Below are 22205 nucleotides of genomic sequence, written 5' to 3' on the forward strand. Positions count from 1 at the left end.
ATGATACAACCACTCCTCCTATACAAACTTTAAACAACAAAAGTAGACACCTTGAGTCATGATACAACCACTCCTCCTATACAAACTTTAAACAACAAAAGTAGACACCTTGAGTCATGATACAACCACTCCTCCTATACAAACTTTAAACAACAAAAGTAGACACCTTAAGTCATGATACAACCACTCCTCCTATACAAACTTTAAACAACAAAAGTAGACACCTTGAGTCATGATACAACCACTCCTCCTATACAAACTTTAAACAACAAAAGTAGACACCTTAAGTCATGATACAACCACTCCTCCTATACAAACTTTAAACAACAAAAGTAGACACCTTGAGTCATGATACAACCACTCCTCCTATACAAACTTTAAACAACAAAAGTAGACACCTTAAGTCATGATACAACCACTCCTCCTATACAAACTTTAAACAACAAAAGTAGACACCTTAAGTCATGATACAACCACTCCTCCTATACAAACTTTAAACAACAAAAGTAGACACCTTGAGTCATGATACAACCACTCCTCCTATACAAACTTTAAACAACAAAAGTAGACACCTCAAGTCATGATACAACCACTCCTCCTATACAAACTTTAAACAACAAAAAGTAGACACCTTGAGTCATGATACAACCACTCCTCCTATACAAACTTTAAACAACAAAAGTAGACACCTCAAGTCATGATACAACCACTCCTCCTATACAAACTTTAAACAACAAAAGTAGACACCTCAAGTCATGATACAACCACTCCTCCTATACAAACTTTAAACAACAAAAGTAGACACCTCAAGTCATGATACAACCACTCCTCCTATACAAACTTTAAACAACAAAAGTAGACACCTCAAGTCATGATACAACCACTCCTCCTATACAAACTTTAAACAACAAAAGTAGACACCTTGAGTCATGATACAACCACTCCTCCTATACATTTACCTCTTTCAAAATTTCTCTGTAGGACAACACAAATTACAAATATATTGTTTCTGCTTTATAAGAAGTAGAAATACAACATTAAAATCTCTTTACCAGATTTTACAGAAGTGTACTGTTACACAAGATATAACACAGAAACTGAAATTAACACTTCCATAACTGGTTTGTGTATCATGTAACTAGGAATATATCTATGCACCATAACAGTGATAGTACCTAATGTAGCTTCACAAGACTTGGCATACAGTATGCATATCCTTTGCAGACAAAAGAATTGGAATTTTCGATTATGTATTTTTATTAACATTTTTCCATAAGTATATGGAGTAAGATGATTAACTGGTCCAAATGCAAAGTGATTTTCATGTTAAAAATATTGTTGTCATCTGAAACTTTCCAAACTTTATTTGCATAATCTCTGAAATTTTCTAAATCAGTGTGAAATGATTTGTTTTCAGAGACATTTTGTATTACCTCTCTTATTTTCTCTACCATGACACTATACTGGGTTGGTGGACTTAACTGACCTCCCTACCTTCATATAAAGTTAAGAAATAAACCTCAATTACATTTTTTTTCTGGAATGATATAAAGTTGTAATGGAATACTAGAACTGTTTATTTTCAATGCCTTATAGCTTGTAACAGTATACATCTACTAATACATAATGTTATTGTTTATTGCTCCTTGAATGGTATAATGTATAATCCAGTATGGGTGATTTTTCTGTGATTTGTTTTAATTGTGTATCAGTTCTAGTAATTTAGGACTCAGCACATGAAACAAAACAGAAACTCAACATATTAAGAAACCAAATAAACACAGCCACAAAGCTATGTTCACCTGATAAAATTAATGATGAAATCAACAAAATAAAACAGCACTTCATCAACAAATTTCCTCAAAGAACTGTTAAAAATTATACTCGCACACCTAGATCAACAAGAGACAAACATTAGTAAATCCCAAAATACAACAGACTACAAAATCGTATACTGCTGCATATGATATGTTTTCAACATCAGCAAAAGAAAATAACCAACATTTGAGTAAAAACATGTAAAAAACACAACATTCTAGTAAACACCAAATTTATTCAAAAACTAAGTTCAAAACTAAAGTCCACACAATGTAAAAACTAAACTGGCAAACACAACACTAACATAATTTATAAAATACAATGAATATACTATACTCCAATACTATATTGAGAAACAAACAGAAAAATGGAAACTAGATCCAAAGAACAAATCAAACATTTTGAACACTGCAAATCAAATAAACACAGCATTACCATAGAAAACCCCCATTTACTAAGTTAGGAAACAAATGCAAATTCAGAGAAGCCCTGCTTATACAGCAACTAAAACCAATATAAAGGAACACCTTTATACCTATACTAATTAATAACCTAACATCCACCTGTAACGCCCCCCTACAATCCTGTACCCATTTATACTCTCGTCCCTAAAATGTGTCTGCCAACAGTCACATTCAAATTTCTCTTTCTTAAATTGAAGATGACCCAGGAAGGTCAAAATGCTGTTCTCTCTTTATCAATAAAAGTATTAATACCCATACCAGCTGTTCTTAGATACATTATTATTTCAAGTGGGTTTCTCTCCATCAAGAATTACTTCTTATAAACAGTTTCCCAACACAGTAAAAGAATCAGACAAAACTTTAAGAAATATATAAACAACTCAAGAATTTTACAATATTTTTCAAGAATATAGACATTTTTTAAAGTGGATTTAAGCAATATATTGATTGAATAAATTGAGGTTTTCTGTAGACTTCTCTTGTCTCTTAAGACAACATGAATAGAGCTTTATGCTAAGACTTTTAATGCCACTTTTAATACTAATAAAGTGCTTATCTAGGACATCTTTTTATTTGCTATCAACATTCAATAATACTTAACCCTACTTTTTTATAGTAACAGTAGTAATACACTAAATAATGCACCAAATAACACAGAATAATAGCAGGCAATATATTTTAACTATCACATTTTTTTTCTTGCTAACTGTGTGACAAGAGTCACTAAAAATTCATTTAAGCTTGTCAGTATGTTTCTCTTAAAAATAAAACTTTAATCAAAAGCAAAATTGATAATTTACAGTAAAGAAGATAATATAATGCATTGTTTGATAAAGTAAACCCTTGGATTTCTACTGGTTAAAGAAAATATAGTACTGAACACCAGAGAGAACTCTTGGAAATATCTGAAGAAGAGGATGTGATAGGTGAGTGTTGAAAGAAGAGGCTGATTGTTTATTTTGTGGTCTGTAATCAAATCAGATTGAAAGCTTTAAAAATTATGCATTACCTCAATGACAACAATGTTATACCAAGTAATTTAAGTTAAATTTCATATTTTTCCAGAGGTGGTGAAGAAGTCAGAGATAAGAGAATGCCAAGAAAGACAATGACTCAATTATCACAAATGGAAATTTTTTTTTTAATACTGCCTTATAAAATTAAAAATTTGAAATTATTATTACACTATTAAAATATGGATTATTAGCTACATTTTAAGCTATATTTATTGCTATACCATGAAAAATGTAGTTTAATTACATTTAATTGTAATTTACTAACATCTTGTGACATGCAAAGTAAAAAATGTCAGTGGAGAGATGGTTAGCTAATAAGAAGAGCTCTTTACTAGAAAATGAAAGCACTGCCACTATATTTTAAATTGTTAAAACGTAAGGAAAAAACAGAACATAAACTATGATCATTTAATAATAGGTGGACTGAAAAGTTATTGTTATTAGATACTGATAATCAAACTCAAATTAAATATTTTTAAAAGCTGTATCTGTTTTTGGCAACACACATGATAGTTACAAGTTATAATTTTCCAATACTGAAAATGTATTTCTGATACATACTTATACTTCTCTCACAACAGTAGCTATTCTCGTTCAGTGCTGTTTATTTGCATATAATGCATGCGACAAGCCTTTTGCCCCTCCTCCTTTCCATATTGAAGTTGCATGATTCCAACATGTGTCTCATGAAAGCCATCATGTGTAGCCTCTTCACCAATAGGAGAATGATATGCTCACATGACACATGTGATTCTCTCTTCAGTCCTCTAACAAACCACCACTTTGAAACTTGGCAGATGTCAGCACTGGAGAAAAGTGGAGAGGAAGGGTAGGAAATTATAATTGCTCATCAGAAACACATTTTCAGTGTAGGAAAATTATAACTTCTGATACATTACATACCTCCTCTCACAAAATAAAACGGGATCAGTGCAAGCATATGATGTATACCCCTGAAACTGAGAGATTTAAAGAGGAGAAGCACACCATTTCTGAGTCACGTATACTAATTTACCCGTGTGTGAAATGTGTAAGATATAAGGGTGGAAATTAAGAAGAGCACATCCAAGTAAGACAGAACGTTGTAGGAAGGTAATCCTAACCAGCAGAAGATATTGTAACTTAATCCTACAATGATAAAAGTGGTTATAGCACAGTGGACCATTCTCATTAAGCCCACTACCTCCAAATCCTTCTTGTGGGGTACAGACATTTATGCAAGGGTAAGGAGAGGATCATATCATCTTCATCTCAAACCCAAAAACTGGGAGAGTGAAAACCACTCTGATTTTTGGGTACGACACTAGGATTAGCTCTGAGCTATCAGTCCAAATACTTGACATCTGATATCAAAAGGATGTCCGTTTCATGTAATCAACTCCTCCAACTGTTAAACAGAATGGGGCCATCCAAATGGCAATAACATCCCTGTAAAAGAGAGGACAAGGATAGTTTGGAACAATCCCACTTTTCCTTGCTGTGACCCACAACACAGATGGAAAAAATCAAGTCAGGAAGATAAACAACCTGAAACCTGTGTGAAAACTTATGTTGACTAATTCACTCTAAATCCAAAATCTGCTCATAGGGTACAGACATCCACACTAGGATAAAAAAGATGGTTCCCAATTAAAAGAGGTGAACTACATTTTGACTTCTCACTCAACTGTATGGATTATTGCAAAATTGGTGGCTATTATATCATCAACACCTGCAAAGTACCACCTACCTACTCTGAAACTGAATGGTTATTGTGTGAAGCTTGTTCAGCAGGGTGCCACAAGGGTCTACCACCCTAGTAACTTGGAACTGAAATGATTAAAGAAGGGTGAGAATGCATTGGAGAGTCCAGAGGAATTTATCACAAGAAGTATTGCAATGAGTGACCACTAAACATTACTTTCAAAAACAGACCATAATGAGTTATTCACTCTAGGCATGGATAGCAATCTTCTTCTGCTTTACCCATGCAGTCTATGGGTGATACAATCTGAGACAGACATGTTTATGAAGTAAAATACTGCAAAGATATTCACTTTCAAGCAATAATGTGGAACACCTCATCTCCACAGTGAGCATGCACAACCATTCCAGGAACTTGGAACTGGAATGTGGCAATGAATCCCATACTCCACTTGAAGAAAGGAGGGTGACAATACATCAGGTAGTCCACAGGAATGTTATCACAAGAAACATTGTGATGGGTAACCACCAAACCTTATTTTCAAAAACAGACCTTAACGAGTTATTCCCTCTAGGCATGAACAACAATCTCCTTCTGCTTTACCCACACAGTCCATGGGTAGTACCAGTCCAAGCAAAATTCTGCAAAGTTATTCATGTTTAAACAATCTTGTGTAACACCACATCTTTGCAGTCAGTATGCAAAGCATGGAAGATAAAGTGCAAGTTGACATGGCTGTACAATGTGGATTTAGAGTCAAGAATATCTTGTCAGGCATCACTCACCACAGAGTGGAATCCATGTGATAAAAAGTAAATAAAGAAATAAAGTATGAATCAACACTTACCAGCTAGAGTTGCACTAAAGACTGAATAACAGCCACAAGTGGTACACAAGACTCCAGTGAAGAGGAAACCATGATATGATAAAGATAGTGAGAGATGAACCTGTACAAGTAATGGTTCATATGTCAGATTGCATATTCTCCTCCACTGGACAATGCAGATGAAAACCAATGGAAAAAGTGAGGTGTCAAATTTGTTGAGATAACAATGTCTGGGAGGAAGAAGGTAGGGAAGAATAGGCCAACCAAACCATAGGGTGGACTCAACTGGTAAGAGTAGAGGGTGAAAGATATGAAGGGTGGAGGATTGTCAGAGGATAAAGAAATGGAAACTGTTCCCTGCAAGTTAGTAGTGTAGGCTATATAAGAATGAAGAACATTGACTAGACACAGAAGCACATTTGAATCTTGGTCAAAAACAAAGATGGGAATAGAAGAAAAGAAAGAACATCCCTCCCAAGCTGCCAAAGATTTTGAGTGAAAGAAACAATCTGAATAAAGGAGAATGTGGGTAGGTTGACAAAGGATAAGTGAAACTTCAATGGTAAACAAATCTGATCTTTAGCATCCACAGGATAAGAGAAAAAGGAAATATGACTTAAGGGAAAAATTAAAGACGGAAAATGAGAAAAATGGGTTAAACAGGGGTAAAGGAAAATTGAGCCACATTAATGTCCCAATCTGGAAGGGTAAGATGTCTGGAAGGGTGATGCATCTAAAAAGAAAGTATAAGAATGTTAAGAATAGGGAAAGTAAAAGTTCTACAGTATGGGAAAACAAAAGGTATGGGATAAATATGAACATAAGAATCAGGTTGAAGAAATAAAATTAAAGCAAAGAATAACTACTTCATGAGAAAAACAAAATCAAACATACAGCAATAAACAAACAAAAGAATATGTCTGAGCTCAAATACTGCTGACCAAGGAATTATAATACAGTAGATGATTGCAGAGGAAGTCACATGCATCACATGATTATATCATACTCTTGCTAATGAAGAGTTCATGCATGATGACCTACAAGAGATGCATGTTGGAATCTTGCACTTCCAACAGATGGAGAAGGAGGAGTGGAAGGCTTGTGGAATGGATAAAGAAAAGTTTTAATATAGAGGGTACCACTGAACAAGAACAGCTAGTTTTGTGAGAAGAAGGTAAATATGATACCAGAATATAATTATCCATCATACAACCACATCAAGAGATGAAAAACATGAGAGTAACTGTAGCATTGGCTGTGTTTAATTTTTATCAGATTTATCATAAAACATATTTTGGAATTTGTTTTTCAAATACTAAAATGTAAACATTATAATTAATTTCAAAATTGCCTCAAACGTATTACAAAATGATATTAATCTTACATATTCAATTACATTCCTATCTTCCAGCCTTACCACAAATAGTACCTTTAGTAACCTTTAAACTGTTATCTTCCAAAATTTGAAATATCCCACTTCAAAAGGGATCTGGTATTATCTTATTTTAGAAATTAAGTTTTGAGCATTGCTCACTGACTTACTTTGTAATTAGTTCCTTCAGAGCAATTAAACACAACACACCAAACTGCAAATGACTTGGCTAAATCTTTTATAGTTTCTGTTTTCCCAGTCCCTGCAGGGCCAGTAGCTGCTCCCCTAAGTTTAATTCAAGAGCACCCATCATATATAAGTAGCAGTGATCTTTTGCGGAGACAAAAATGTAAAATGTGGTTTCATTAGTTATCTTGTATCACTTTTCAGTGGATTGTGGGTACATCACTTTGAATACTCTTTATAACTTATTACAGTGTAATTAACAGGTTAACTCTTAAGAAAATCACATATATATTATAATACTTCTGATTTACAAACTAACAAAGAAAAATAAAATGCATTATATTAGTAACAAAAAATAAAGATTTTGGATTAATAATAATTTATTTCAATGTCATATCTGTTTTATCAATTGGTTATCTTGTCAGTTGTATGACATATCTGCCACTCATAATGCAAACCATTTATCTGCATACTTTTGATAAGACATGTTCAGACTGGTTACAAGTTTACATTTGGTGTCATATTACTTGATTGAAATTATTTAAAGGTGCATTTTCAACAAGTTGAAAGGCAAGTTAATTCAAAAACATACACACACACACACACACACACAGAAGACTATTATACACATTTAAATGTTGGTTAGAAAGGCCTGTCATTACAGAAGAACAAACAATCTGGACTTTTATTTTTTGATTTTAATTATGCTACAGTGTTTTGGCAGACTTTAATATAAATAAGAAAGCATCTGGAGGAACGTATCTATTACTGATTCTATAACAAAATTATATATCACAGTGAATGAGACCCTAACGATGTACATTTCACTCTAGTATCTAGCAAAGGGGTACTGTATATTAAATAAGTATCTATATTTAGCACTTACAGTAAAGGAGAAGAAAAGCTAAACAAGATCCTCACAGCGAGTGGAGTGTTCCACCAGACAAGGAAAAGAACCAAGATATTCATAGCTGTAATTATACTCATATATTGAAATCCTAACAATACAGTTATCAGCATACACATCCAAGTAGTATCTCAACTATTTCAACCACTCGAAACTGTCATTCCTGGTGACCTCAAAAAAATATGGATATTATTTATTTTTTTTTTTTACACATGTTATACCTGCTGAATCATTTAAATTACAAAACAATTTCCAAGGACAGAAGCTGGGAAGGCAGAACAAGCAACATTTTAGATGGATTATCCATATCCTAAGATAAAAGAAATGGCTTTTAAAATCTGGATTCCTACACCAGTGTTTAATTTTTTGTACATGATACATACTGAATTATTTAAATTACAAGGTAATTTTCAATACACCTCATAAAATATACCATGAAGTTTGCACAGCTAATTGTTTTATTCTTTCTTTATATTTATTTCAAGCATGCATTGCAAATTTAAAAGTATTATAGTTTCCAGTAATTTTATTTCCTAATGTAAAAGGTTTTCTAAAATAATAAGAATTTAATTTAGTCACGGCATTTCTTAAATTCTGTTACATAATCTATATTACAATTTTGTATGTTAAAAACTGAATAAAAAAAAGCTATATCACATTCAACAATTCAACCATCAGTGATACAATGTTAATATACTAGTTTTAAATAAATAATATTAACATGAAACAATTTTATTTTAAAGTAAGGTACATAATTTGATGTTAACAAAATCATTCACATAATACTAATTTTTTTAATGGCTTGAACAAATCAATACACAACAATGTGCAGGCTTCAATAATATTTTTTGTTTCTCACATATGCTTAAGACAACTAGAAAAATGTTCAAATTTGTATAAAAAGCCTACAAAACTATCTTAAATGATCAGGAATTTAAAAAACTGTTTTTAAAGAGTGGGTGTGAGACTACAGAAAAAGGTGGAACAATAAAGATATGTTCATTATCCCTTATTTTTATCTCCTGAATATTATTTACCTATTGATTACTAACTCCAAACAACACACAAATTTCAAGGAAACATCTCATCACATTTTTCATGATGCCTTAAACCTTGTGTTAGACCACTACTTTAACCAACCAAATCTTTATAAAAGATTTATAAAATGCTTTATATACACACAAGGTTATTGACAAATAAAATACATTTTCCACAGGTGTGATTCAAGATTTTTATGAATATGTGTACATGGAGTTAGGATAAAATTGTCTTCTGCTGAAAATCTGTCATTCTATTAATTATGAAAACTTCTGACAACAATAATGCATCTTGTCAAACTATGTTCTAAATTAAATAAACCAGCTTGTGTGGAGTTATGATTAAAAAGGGACAATTATTTTAAGCACTGAATACAACTGCAATACACGAGTATACTGAACTTTGTATACATGTTTGACTTGTTTTAATACATTATTTTAAAACAAGTAGACTGTGCTGTTTGTTTACTGTTGAAAGTTATTACCTACTGTAAATAATCTGGCCTACATACATAAAAAACCTGACATTAGAGCACTTGTCCAACACATGAGAGATCTTGAGTCCAACTCTGAGCTTTGTTTGTTTGTTTTGAATTTCACACAAAGCTATTCAAGGACTATATTTGCTAGCCGTCCCTAATTTAACAGTGTGAGACATGAAAAAAGGCAGCCAGTCATCACCACCCACTGACAATTCTTGGGCTACTCTTTCACCAACGAATAGTGGGATTGAATATCAATGAATATTAGCATGTTTGGTGCAACCAGGATTCGAACCCGTGACCCTCGGATTAAGAGTCGAATGCCTTAACACAGTTGGTCATGCCGGGCCCCAACTCTGAGCTAAAGAAATACAAAAAAAAACTTGGATTATCACAACCTTTTAATGTGCTCACAACCCCATTTATGTCAAGAAGTTTGGTCACCCCTTATAACCTTGTCTTTAATACATTCTTTAGTCCTATAAATAATGTTATGTTCTACCATGTGCATAAATCTTTGCTTTTCCCATAGCTTAACACTTTCATTATACAAGGACTCAATATCAGCTTTTATCACACTCAATGGTTCATTGTTTCACTTAAATATTTAGCTTTATGGGCAAGATAATCAAGTAAAACATCCAACAATTTTTATCGTTATTGGTTGGTGATTCATCACTGATTAATGAAAACTTATTATTCTGGATATTTTCCAATGTTTTATTCTCCAGTTTTTTTTTATATTCCATATTTCATCTTATACAAAACAGCAGTACAAAACATTAAATGTATTTGATGAAGAGACTTGAAGTTAGATGTTAAAACTTTCAACACATACATCAAAACTGGAACAGCTGTAAATAGTTGTGAACTGTTTTAAAAGTACCTTAAATAGCACACACTGAAAAACTATGATAATTAGGTTTTCTGGTTAGATTACACACGAACTGTTAAGTGATATGTTAATAATTATTGATAGGTTAATATGACACAATATAAAATACGGTATGTATATATATTATTCATATATATTATACTGCAACATATTCTTTACTGCCTAATGAAGGGAATCAGCCTAAAACATTGAAACCCTAGAAAAACAACAACAAGTGGAACAACACTCATTCAAGCAAATAAATCACAACACAATAGTCCTACCATCAGACTGTATACCATCACCTAATCATTCATTTGTTCACCTTTAGCTAAAAAAAGCATTTGTTTTAGTCTGCATTCTCACAAAATCTTCTATTTTCTTTGTGTTCTGGCTAATCGATTACTTAACATCACAATATGCTGTTGCTAATCAGTGGCAGGGCAAATAGGATTACAGACTGCATCTACAAAAATAGTGAGTGAAAGTTTCAAAAAAGTTATAATGTCATTTTATTGTTCATTTGTTTGGCCACATTTGGAGTAGTATTCAATTTTGGGCTCCTTACCTCATAAAGGACATTGAATTATTGGAAAGTGTTACTAGGATAGCACCTCTGATGTTCAAAGATCTTATTGAGCATATTTAAGATTGTAAAATGAATTCACACTGTTGGTGCATTTTCATATTTAAAAGTGAGAAAGATAAGACTAGGGAACTGATATTTTGTTCTCATAGTCACTTAACATTTTGTGAACTAAAATGTATTTTCAGTAATAGTTACTGCCACTGACAATTTAGTCATTCTTTGCCATCGGCTTGTCCAAGCACTTTTAAGCACTAGTCTCACATGCTTCAGTCTTTTGTAATGCAGGTAAATGCCCCTGGTAACATCTAATTTGCAAATTTCTCCACCATTGTCAATGTGTCCTCTATCCTGGTACTATATATATAAGTATCTGACTTAGATAGTGTAATCACTTTATCAAGACTGACACTGGCTCTCAGTGGGGAAGCAGGGTAGAAGTCGGTGAAGATGAGTATTATTGAAAATACATTTTCCTGAACGGAAAATGTTAACTTCCAAAACATATTTACCATTAGCTGACAATATAGCAAGAATCCCACCCTCAGAAAGTAGAGGGAACTGTGTGAGCATGATCCATACAGAAAGTGTCTGCACTGAACAGTGGTGTATGAAGATAAAAGTGGTACACAAATGGGAGAACCACACTACATACAGAACAGGTATGCTCTTCACCCAAAACTTAGTTCCTATATCAAAGGTGGAATAGTACATGAGTAATTATTACAAGCCAATCTCAACCAGACAATCAAAGCTGCAACAACTCAGGGTTGGAATTAAGGGGCCTTGGTCCCTATATCCCACGTTGGCATTAATGGCTATAGGACTGCAATGTCATAGATATATATACTTTTGATTTAATCCCAACCTGTAACTGTAGAATGACGTGTTTTGCACCAACAAAACTACAACAAAAAAGTAAGCAACACTGAAGTGAACAAACTTTCACCTGAACTAGTCCAGGTGAAATCATCCAGTATGGAATTACAAATACTCATTCTCTCTCCCTAACCAAATGGATAATGAGTATTTGGCTTGCCCCAAGAATTATGTAGAGAATGTGGAACCTGTGCTCAATTAAGGACCTAAGGTCAGAGTATTTCACATTTGGAATTACGAGGAGAAAGTGGATTTCCTTCCATAGATAATAAAAAAACTGACATTGATAAAAAAAATGGTCTATGCACCCCCTCAACCAGATAGCTTCATGTCAACTATGAACTGAAATTATGAGTAGGCTCTCACAGAGATTGGTCCTACTCTAAATGACATATGAGAAAAACATCCAGGGACCAAAGTACGAGTGCCCCTAACTTTGCTCTCTTCTCTAACACTCTGGAGGAAAAGCCTCTGTCCAATACCACAGGGACACTGTGTATGGTAATGACTCCCTAGCTCCATTAGTAAAATCTGAGGGTAGGGAAATGCAAGATGGGAGTCCTGAGGAACTGTGCAATAGGTGGGCCAATTTCCCTAAATTTTAAAGAAAAACCAACCCCGATTTATTCAATCCAATGACTGGCAGAATCACCTTTAGCTTTATTCAGGATAGTTCATGAATAGCAGTCCATGATAATATAGTAATATCATCTAGAAAGCACTTAGATGGTCTTATTGAACACATCATTTCTACAGATCCTGTCAAAATCAGTAGTAAGATTTACCAAATCAGCTGCTAGTGTTGAAATGGACTGAGAGAAGCACACTTGTCTTGGCAACACTCTTCACAAAGTAGAAACCAGTGAAATCAATATATAGGGGACCCTGGAAAATAAAGATACAAGAGTGTACAAATATACCCCCCTTCCTCCTTATAATCCAGCAGATGTTAAAAACAGTCATGGGGTAAGGAAAAACTCCCAAGCATGTAAAGAACATGAGAGAAAAGCAGTGGAAGAAGTCTGAATATTGGCCTGTAAAAAGTTCACCACTGTATTAATGAAAGAGCCAGCAAAAAACATGTGCTGAATCTGTTGATATGTAATTCAGAAGATACCTCAACTGTATGGACCAAAATATGCAAAATGGATACTTGGGAATCCACTTCTGAAGAAATTGGGAAATTCAAGAGAAACTGAAGGATCCCAATGGAAACACAGTCAAGAAGATTACCACAAAAGGAGAAAAAGTGAATCACAAAACACTTTCAGGTTTGATAGACCAAAACAAATTTTCAGTTTACAATCAATTGGAGTTGTGAGAAAGAGATGGTAAAAGAATTGCTGAGATAGATGTACCCCCCTTTCCATACTTGCCACAGGCTTAGAAAGAAAAGTCCTATGGGGAGAAGAGAAAGTTTTACATATATGTCAATTACTCCAATTTATGACATCAAAACGTCAGCAGCCAAAAAACGAGAAATTCCATCAATAAGTGGAAAACCAAGGCAAGCAAACAGAAAAGGAGAAAACAAGGTTAATCTATCTCATTACATAATACAATATTAAAGCTTCCAGCCTGAACCAGAAATATCAAGAAGGAGAAGAAAATAAATACCTTCATCAACAAGATGGGAGTAGACTAAAAGAAGACAAGCAAAAGCCCCACACAAAATCACATACCTAAATGAGGAATAGAAAAAAAAGGATTAGGATCCAAATCAGACTTCAAAAGTCAATATAGTGAAGAAAAATGTCAGAAAACAGAATCCATATTCTCTCAGGATCAACAAAAGACAACTTCAGAAGCCCTAAAATAAAACACCCCAGGACAAATGAAAGTCTCCATTTCTCAGTGGATAAAAAATGGAAAACTGCATACCAAAGAAAAGAGATGCTATATAACAAAGGAGGAGTATGGAAAGGTGGATTAATTACCTTGCTGGCAACAGTAACATGGGAATTCATACCTGCAAATATCATGTCTTTTTTTTGTAATTATAATTATACTGAAATCCACAAGATGGTGTGAAAATTACATTCCACAATGGGGAAATAAGCAACACATTGTTGTCATTAGAATAAGTGATTAAATTATCTGAGTCAGGTACTTGTATACAGTACCAGGATAGAAAATGCATAGAAGAGGGAGGAGAAATTTGCAAATTAGATATTGCTAAGGGCATTTAAATGGGTTATAAAACAATATATGAAACCAATGATTAGATAGACAGAGCTGATGTCAAAGAATAGCTGTTTTGTCAGCTGATGGTTAGTATGTTTTGGAATAACAATTATTTCATTTAAATATTACACATATATGAACCTTAACAGCTAAGTATATTGCAAAATATACACAGAGAAAACTAAAACCAATCCCATCAATACCAAAAATATATAAAAGTATCAAATCTCAAGTGATGTTATGGTATTTGAGCTTTATATGCTGAACTGATGTAAATGTTTTGTTATTTATAACACATTCATATGTGCATTGTTTAAAACAACTAACAATTTTAATTTTTTGAAAAGTTTAATAGAAGTTTCAGACAATCTCTATTGTCTGTATTAAAATGACTGAAAATATTTCTTAGCCGTTACTTTTATCATATAATAGCTTAATAAAATGTAATCCAATCATTATATTCAACTTGTCTTGTTGCCACACAATGAAATTACGATCAAATAACTGAGAAAATATCATACACAATTCTATAAATAAAATAAAAACATTGAACATTATTCTTTTGAATTTAAGAGTAGATTTGTAGAAAAGGGTGTGACATGTCACATGTTGATATTTTCTATTTTATTTCAGTAGAGATAAAAATAATTTCAGATGTCATTTTGTTTTCATTTCAAAAAATAAATAAAAGAAAAATGCAATTAGAATAAGTTAAAACAAATGATTGTGATTCTTGCAGTTAAAAATGTCCAATATGCTCTTAGAAATCTTTCACACTTTTAACTTTTCCTGGGCAGACTGTAATCTGTATCTAACAAATATATGTACAACTCATGTAAGATTGTAAAATGTCAGGCCCATCTGAATAGGATGTAAATATGTGGTTTCTGTACATATCAGGTCATCCCTTAAGTCATGTCCAATTTTAGGTTCAGAAAAAAGAGAAAGGATTTCAAATGCTTTTACTGTTATTTCATCAACAATGTATGTTCCATTATTATTAATTATTTCCTGCCAATGATTCACAAGCTTCTGAATTCCACTTCTATAAAATCATTGGGATTTGAAGGAAAATAATGTAATAGAGAATAGTTTTGACATCTTCATGTGTTCTAAGCTGTTTTCCATTAAGAAAGTTCTGCAAACATCAAAATAAATTATAATCAGATGGGGCAAGGTCTAGAGAATAAAGAGAATGTGAAAGTTTTTCCCAGTCCAGCTCTTCAATCTTTTCAGATGTGATCCTTACATTATTCTGGTATAATACAACACCTTTACAAATGATAAAAGCAGGCCTCTTTTCTTTCAGTGTAACATTCAAGTGCTCTAACTGTTAACAATAGAAGTCTGGTGTAAATGCTACATTGAGTGGCAGCAACTCAAAGTGAATCACATCAACAATATCCCACCAAATGTTTAACAAGATTTTCCTATTTCGGGGTGTGCCTTAGCTATTTTATTTGTACTGAGCCATTGTCTGTAGTACTAAACATTTTTATAAAATATCCATTTTTCGTTTCCAGTCACTATTTTGCCCCCAAAAAAAGTAAGTTACATTCACAAGAGTGCAGAAAAGTACAAATAGCCACTCTTGCTCCAAGGTTGGCTTCTGTCAAATCATGATGGACCCATTTTCCAAGTTTTAACACCTCCTATAAACACCTTGAATGTTTTGGGTAGTTTCTGCTTCACTACTGCCTTTTTCAAACTCATAAAGCATTACATATTTAAAGTGGTCCCCAGACACATCCATCTTCATAAGTGTTTATTTGATTAATGATCTGAAAAAGTGGAGTTGGGTTAGTTTCTTTTATTTGTTTGAATATTTTTACACATGTCCTACTACATAATTAGTCACTAAAGCCTTCTACAAAGACAGAAATGATTATGCACTTTCTGTATTAAATTTTTGGACATTATTTATCAGATAACCTGGTATATGCTGCACCTCTTGCTATTTGTTATTTTCTTATACCTCTCTTGTTCCACACTAACCATTGCTGTTAAGCCACATCAGTGCACAAATAAAAAGCTAATAATGATGAAACACATTACAAGCATGGAATAGTGGTTGTGCTATTTATGTAAACCATACCCAACTTTAGATTTCATGGTGATATGCATTTTGTTATGAATAAGTTAACATTAACACACCAATAATAAAGAATAATGTAAACATGGTGGAGATGAGAAGAAAGAAAATCATATTTGCTGGTTTGTTGAGTGTTTACCCAAATTTGATAAATGATGCTGTAAAAATAGTAATGTATTGTATGAATAAATATGAGAATACAGGCTATAAAGCTTCAATTCTAAGATACAATGGACTAAGCAGAAATACCAATACTTGTGCAGCTGATTAACCACACATGAACTATCACAACTCACACACACACCAAACAACTGTAAGATTGATATTTCTTATGCTATGTTGTAATGCTTAATGTTTCTCTGAGAAATTAAAATATCAAAGTGTCTGATTCTAGAAACTAAAACATTCAAATTTCATGTGTGGACACTTTTATTCAAGTTTTTATAATGCAACATTTTCATTACTACCATTTTACTATAATTGTGAGCATTCTCTTCTCTAAAATTTGGAACCTGAAGATCTCTTTGGTATTGTTTATATTGGGACGCCTGTCCTGTTATCTGTTCTAACCTCACAGCCAAGGAAGAAAGTAAGTCTGTAACTTTCTGTGGATCAGAGTTCACGTCCATAAGAAATGACTCCTAAAATACATACATTCCACAAAAATTATAATACTTCAAGAACTTATTTTGTCAGTAACTCTTACATTTCCAAAACTATCACACATACAAACATAAATCTATCTTTAGGCACCCAACACACACACTTCCACTCTTTCCCTTTGACACAGATAGAGATATTATGAAAATGATTGATATATAACATAAGAAACACCAAGAAGGTGTTTGATGATATTATAGCCATAATATTTCATTTTAAAACCTAATAATTAAAACAGACATTTTACATTAAAATCATCTTGAGTTCTACAACATATGACATGAAGAATGTGTGAATTTGAATGCCATATTCTGGGTTAATCAATAAAAAATTTTAAAAAGTGACATTTTTTGTTCATTGTAATAATAACATTTGTATCATCCAAAGCATGCTCATTAGACTAAGGACATATAACAGTATAAAAGCAGTCACATAACATGTAAGAGGAGAACAGCCCTTACTGTGATGGAAAGATGAATGTTTGTGCTTGATATCTGTTTAACTATGTATATTGTTTTAGTACTTTCTGTTTATCAAGCAAATAGAACTGACAAACCTCGAGAATATTTTTGATGTTTACCTTCACACAAGATAATACTAAGAGAATTGAAAAGACTTTCTGTACACATAATATTTACTTTTTGACTTGTCTTAGTAAGTAAAAAACATTTGTAAAATTTATTTCTCCTGTTTTTTTTTTATTTCAGATATCCATGCAAAGCCACAAAATGATGATCTGCACTAACTATCTCTAATGTTTAAATTGAAAGACCAGAGAGAAAGCAGCTAGTCAACAGCATTCATTTCTAACCTTTGGGCTACACCAAAGTAATAGGAATTGACTGTCGCTTATGGTGCACCACTAGCCATACTGTGTAGAGCATGCACAAGTTTGTAACAATGCCTGACCCTTCTTATCTCAACATCTCTTTTTAACTCTTTCACCTTTTGCTTAAGTTCATCAATATCCTTAACAAGTTCAAATTTGTTATACATGTCTGTCTTTCTGATGATTCATGTTTGAGAGTTTTCTGCAAGTGACAGAGCAAACCACCTGAAGCCTATAAAAAACATGAACAACATCCTAAGTTAGATTACAAACACACATCAGTCCTGAAATAACAAATCTTACTCTAAAGGATAACATATAGTTTTCAATGATGCTTTCTTTTATTTTTGATTGTTTCTTTTACTTACCATACAGATTGAGTATTCTTACATTGTAAAATAATTATTGCTCCAATGAGGCAGTCTCCTGTTACAGGACACAGCATTAAAATCAAGTAAATACGTTGGATATACAAGATTGTTTAGTTTAAGAGTTGTTATTTAACTAACTTAGTGATTTAACAATTAATGATTATTTAATTTTCATAAGAAAAGTGTTAAAAGCAATTATTTTAAAAGTGATGCCTTGTTTCCTTACTTTTTGTGCTCTATTCCTACTTCCTAATTTTTCCTTTGAATTTTTTTGACATTTATTTAGATAGAATTAGTCACTAATAAAACCCAACTCATATCTATAGTTGGATTAAAGTTCACAGTAAAACACAAAGAATAAGCAGAACAATGACCATGCCAACTTTTTTATGTTGCACCATGTCAAGAACCACCAAGTACTGAAATATTATTCATTCCTAATTTGTTCCCTTACTTTATTGGTGATCCCATTTCTACCTCCTAATATTTTTATTTGAAACTTTTTATATTTGTCTTGTAGCATTTTTTGTACTAAGTCTCAAGAGTGACTGGGCTCTAGGCCTATCCTTCTTGTAACTTTTTTCATTACTATCTCTCAACATTTCCGAGCTTTTGCTGTTATCTTTGATATAGTTTTTCTTCCATCTGGCTCAAGTGACATACTTCTTTTTGGCTGGTTTGTTTGTTTAACATACTCAGCATTGCTCTTTCTAACCTTATTTCTATTCTCGCATGAATGCTCTCTTCACTGGGACAAAACGTTTTAAGGTTATCAACATAAGATTTTCTCCTTTTCTTAAAGGCATATATTAGAAAATGCAGTTTCAATTATTATGTACAATTTCAGATGTCAAGAGATCACAGTCAGTTTGAAGACAAAGCAAACGTAAATTATACAAGTTATCCTTTTTCTTTTCAGTCAAGAATACTCAAGCAAAGCTTTGTCAGAATTCAGAAATGGTGGTATGCATATTAATGTAAGAGACTCATGTATTAGGCTCCTACTTCTCTGATGGAATTGCTTCGTTCAACACAGATCCTTTAAGTCAGATGTAAATAAATTAAAACTTTATTTTCAAAAACTAGATCACAGTTAATGCTTGATGATAATCAAAACCAATATCACACAATTTTTTTTAAGATACATAAGTATTTCTGTTATAAATGAAAGATAATATTCTAACACCTCCATAAACATGAGACTTCAAAGTGCAGATTTTCTTTAGATATAGATCTAACAGTCTTTTATTAATTTATTCACATCCCAGTGGAAAATTGAAACAATTTCATTAAGATACTGACATGAAACTTCATAAAAATAAATACTGAGGTTAAGGTTAATCAGTATTTAACTGAATGTATCAGTATGGAGTCTTATCAAATTGCATACTTAGCTTAAAAGAAATGCATCAACTTAACTAATGTGCTAATACAGCATTTTATAAAAGTACACATTGAGGTTTATAAGACAAATAATAATCAACCTTACTGAATATCCAGCAATATCCTCAGGTGGAACTGGTACACTGTATGAGTCCATTTAATCATACAACTCTCTCGTCACATTTATGCCTGCTTCCATATCTTCTATCTGTTACAATTTTAATTTCCAAAGCTTATTATTATTCTTACAGACAGAGTTTTAGATCGTGTATGTAATCATGGTGATGGTATAACAAATACTTTAAGTTACTTTTATATATATAATAAATGTTTCTTTCAGCACAAAGACATAGAATGGGCTATCTGTTCAATGTTCGATTTCCCATAATAATATAGTATAAAATAAATGAGATTTCCCACTAATTCATTTATTTGTATTGTGATGCATTTTGTAACTTAATTACATACATATGTGTAAATGGAATGTAGTAGTAAAATCAAATTAATGAACTAATATATACAATTTTAGTGAATTAATATATTGGACCACATGCAAAGTGCACCAAAGTTATATAAATTAAACTGAAAAAATTTGAAAATAATACTGCTATTTTTTGTAACTATTATAATGCACCAGTTGCTTCCAAAAATTCTGTTAACCTTATTATAAACTAATATTGTGGGTGAACAATAAAATATTGTATATAACTATGTATTTGTAGATCAGCTTGTGTGTGTGTCATCTGATAACAGAATATCCTTCCTTTTATTCAGAGCATATGCTTTTCCAATTGTCACCAAACTATGGTAATTATTTTTCATTTTCAAATGCATTTTGAAACAAACTTATCTGCATAAGAAAGCCTCGAGTTGAGACGAGTGTTTTGTTTTTAAAATTCCTGTAATTATCTTTTCAGGTGGAAATAATAGCCTGGTTTGGTGTTTATATTATAAGAACCATTTTAACACCAGGAGAAATGCTGGATGTGGTTTATCTATTGTTATACTGTTGATGCACAATATATTCACAGACCAAGCATTACAGTCTTGTCCTGTCACAGGTGGCTTGGCAAAAGACACAGGCTGCTCAGAAGAAATGGCAATATCTTTGTTTGAACCAGCAGTTGAGGCTATAGTTGATAAGTTACTCTATATGCAGGCATTGTAAATGTGGATTGCAATAATTTTATTATCTTGAAAACCTAAAGTGTGTGTATTTAAATTCAGATACAATTTACTATTGCTAATGCACCTCAGTGGCACTGCAGTATGTCTGTGAACTCACACTGCTAAAACTGGGTTTTGATACCTGTGGTGGGCAGAACAAAAATAGCCCAATGTGTAGCTTTGTGCTTAATTCTAAACAAAGAAATGGTTATTGTTAACTTTAACTTCAAAACTGGTTTGAAATATTTAATTTAGAATGTCCATGATTACAGTTTCTGATTTTCTCAACATTATGAAATAATTATTTGTGTGTCTGAACCAGCTTTACATTTGGAAAAAAACTGCATTAATCAAAGGAAAATAACATGCCTGAAAGGATGATTCCAGTTCTCTAATAAAAGCCAGCAGAACAAAGTTAAGCAAATAAGGGTTGAAAACAGAAAACAAAGGAGCTCAAGGTGTCTACAAGTTCTGTAAACAAGGCTGTATTATTTATGAAACTTTTATAAAATTCATCTGAGAATAAAACTGAATACATTTTGGCTAATCATTATCTAATACTTATCATAGAATAAATGTTCACTACAACCTAATCCACATTCAGGCACAACCAAACTGATTACATCCATAACTACTTTACTGTAAATTTTGAAAAATTGGAATGAAACATTAACTGGAAAACAACTCATTTTATATCAAACAAAATTTTATAATTTCTTGCTGATGTGGCAAATTCTAGGTTTGATATTTTTCTGGCTAGATTCTTGGCAACAATATCTAAAAATTATACAAATGGCACACTGATTCACAATATAATTACTGCCAGATTTTCTATTAATGTTCAGGGCATCCATTTTGAAATTCAAAGTTGATACCATTTGCAGCTATTTCAGACCATTTGCATGGAAATGAGAAATAACAATTAACATCGACATATATATCACCACAATTTATGGATAAGAACCTGTCACACACATAATGAAATACTGATTTGTTAAGCTTTACTAACCAGACATGTCAAATATGACATCTGTTTAATGCATCCCTGAGAACACTGTGGTTTTATTGACAAGATTTGCTGCTAGCATTATTTCCATGTCAATAAAAGTTTTATCTATAGTAAAATGATTCTTACAGAATGTAGTATTTGTTATTAAATTATTTAAAAATTGATTCAGTGATCAAGTAACATTAGGCTTTCTTATTACAGATAATCTAAGGGTCATATCAAGTAATTCATGATGATGAGAAACCCACTTGAAGTAAAAATGTATTCTCAAGACAGCTGGTATAGGTATTAACACTTTTGTTAAAATAAAGTACAGAATAATATTTCTAGTGTAGTTGCAAACTCTCTTTGTTAACCTGAAAATGGCCCGAGAAGGTCA

The 22205-nt window shown here is 32.4% G+C and overlaps 4 long non-coding RNA genes across 7 annotated transcripts in view; 2 read left to right on the forward strand and 2 right to left on the reverse strand.

The window, feature by feature from the left end:
• LOC143243017 (uncharacterized) overlaps nt 1-13486 on the forward strand; it is a 40004-nt gene extending 26518 nt beyond the window's left edge. For 2 of the 4 annotated variants that reach the window (XR_013023714.1, XR_013023717.1), the window contains exon 4: nt 8246-13486. This is a non-coding gene — a long non-coding RNA (uncharacterized LOC143243017). Of the gene's footprint in view, nt 1-3347; nt 3493-8245 lie in introns of those variants that run through there. The other 2 variants (XR_013023715.1, XR_013023718.1) reach the window with 1 other exon arrangement.
• Nucleotides 1-20361, forward strand: part of LOC143243019 (uncharacterized) — a 36840-nt gene extending 16479 nt beyond the window's left edge. The window contains exon 6 of the long non-coding RNA XR_013023728.1: nt 17775-20361. This is a non-coding gene — a long non-coding RNA (uncharacterized LOC143243019). The remainder of the gene's footprint in view (nt 1-17774) is intronic.
• Nucleotides 1-22205, reverse strand: part of LOC143243024 (uncharacterized) — an 89125-nt gene that overhangs the window by 56989 nt on the left and 9931 nt on the right. The window lies entirely within an intron of this gene.
• On the reverse strand, nt 3406-8252 carry LOC143243027 (uncharacterized). The gene is made up of 2 exons (XR_013023754.1): nt 7351-8252; nt 3406-4104 (listed from the first exon to the last, which is right to left on the reverse strand). It is a non-coding gene; the product is annotated as an uncharacterized LOC143243027 (long non-coding RNA).

The sequence above is a fragment of the Tachypleus tridentatus genome, unplaced genomic scaffold, assembly GCF_004210375.1.
Source record: "Tachypleus tridentatus isolate NWPU-2018 unplaced genomic scaffold, ASM421037v1 Hic_cluster_2, whole genome shotgun sequence".
In the NCBI taxonomy this organism is placed as follows: Eukaryota; Metazoa; Arthropoda; class Merostomata; order Xiphosura; family Limulidae; genus Tachypleus; species Tachypleus tridentatus.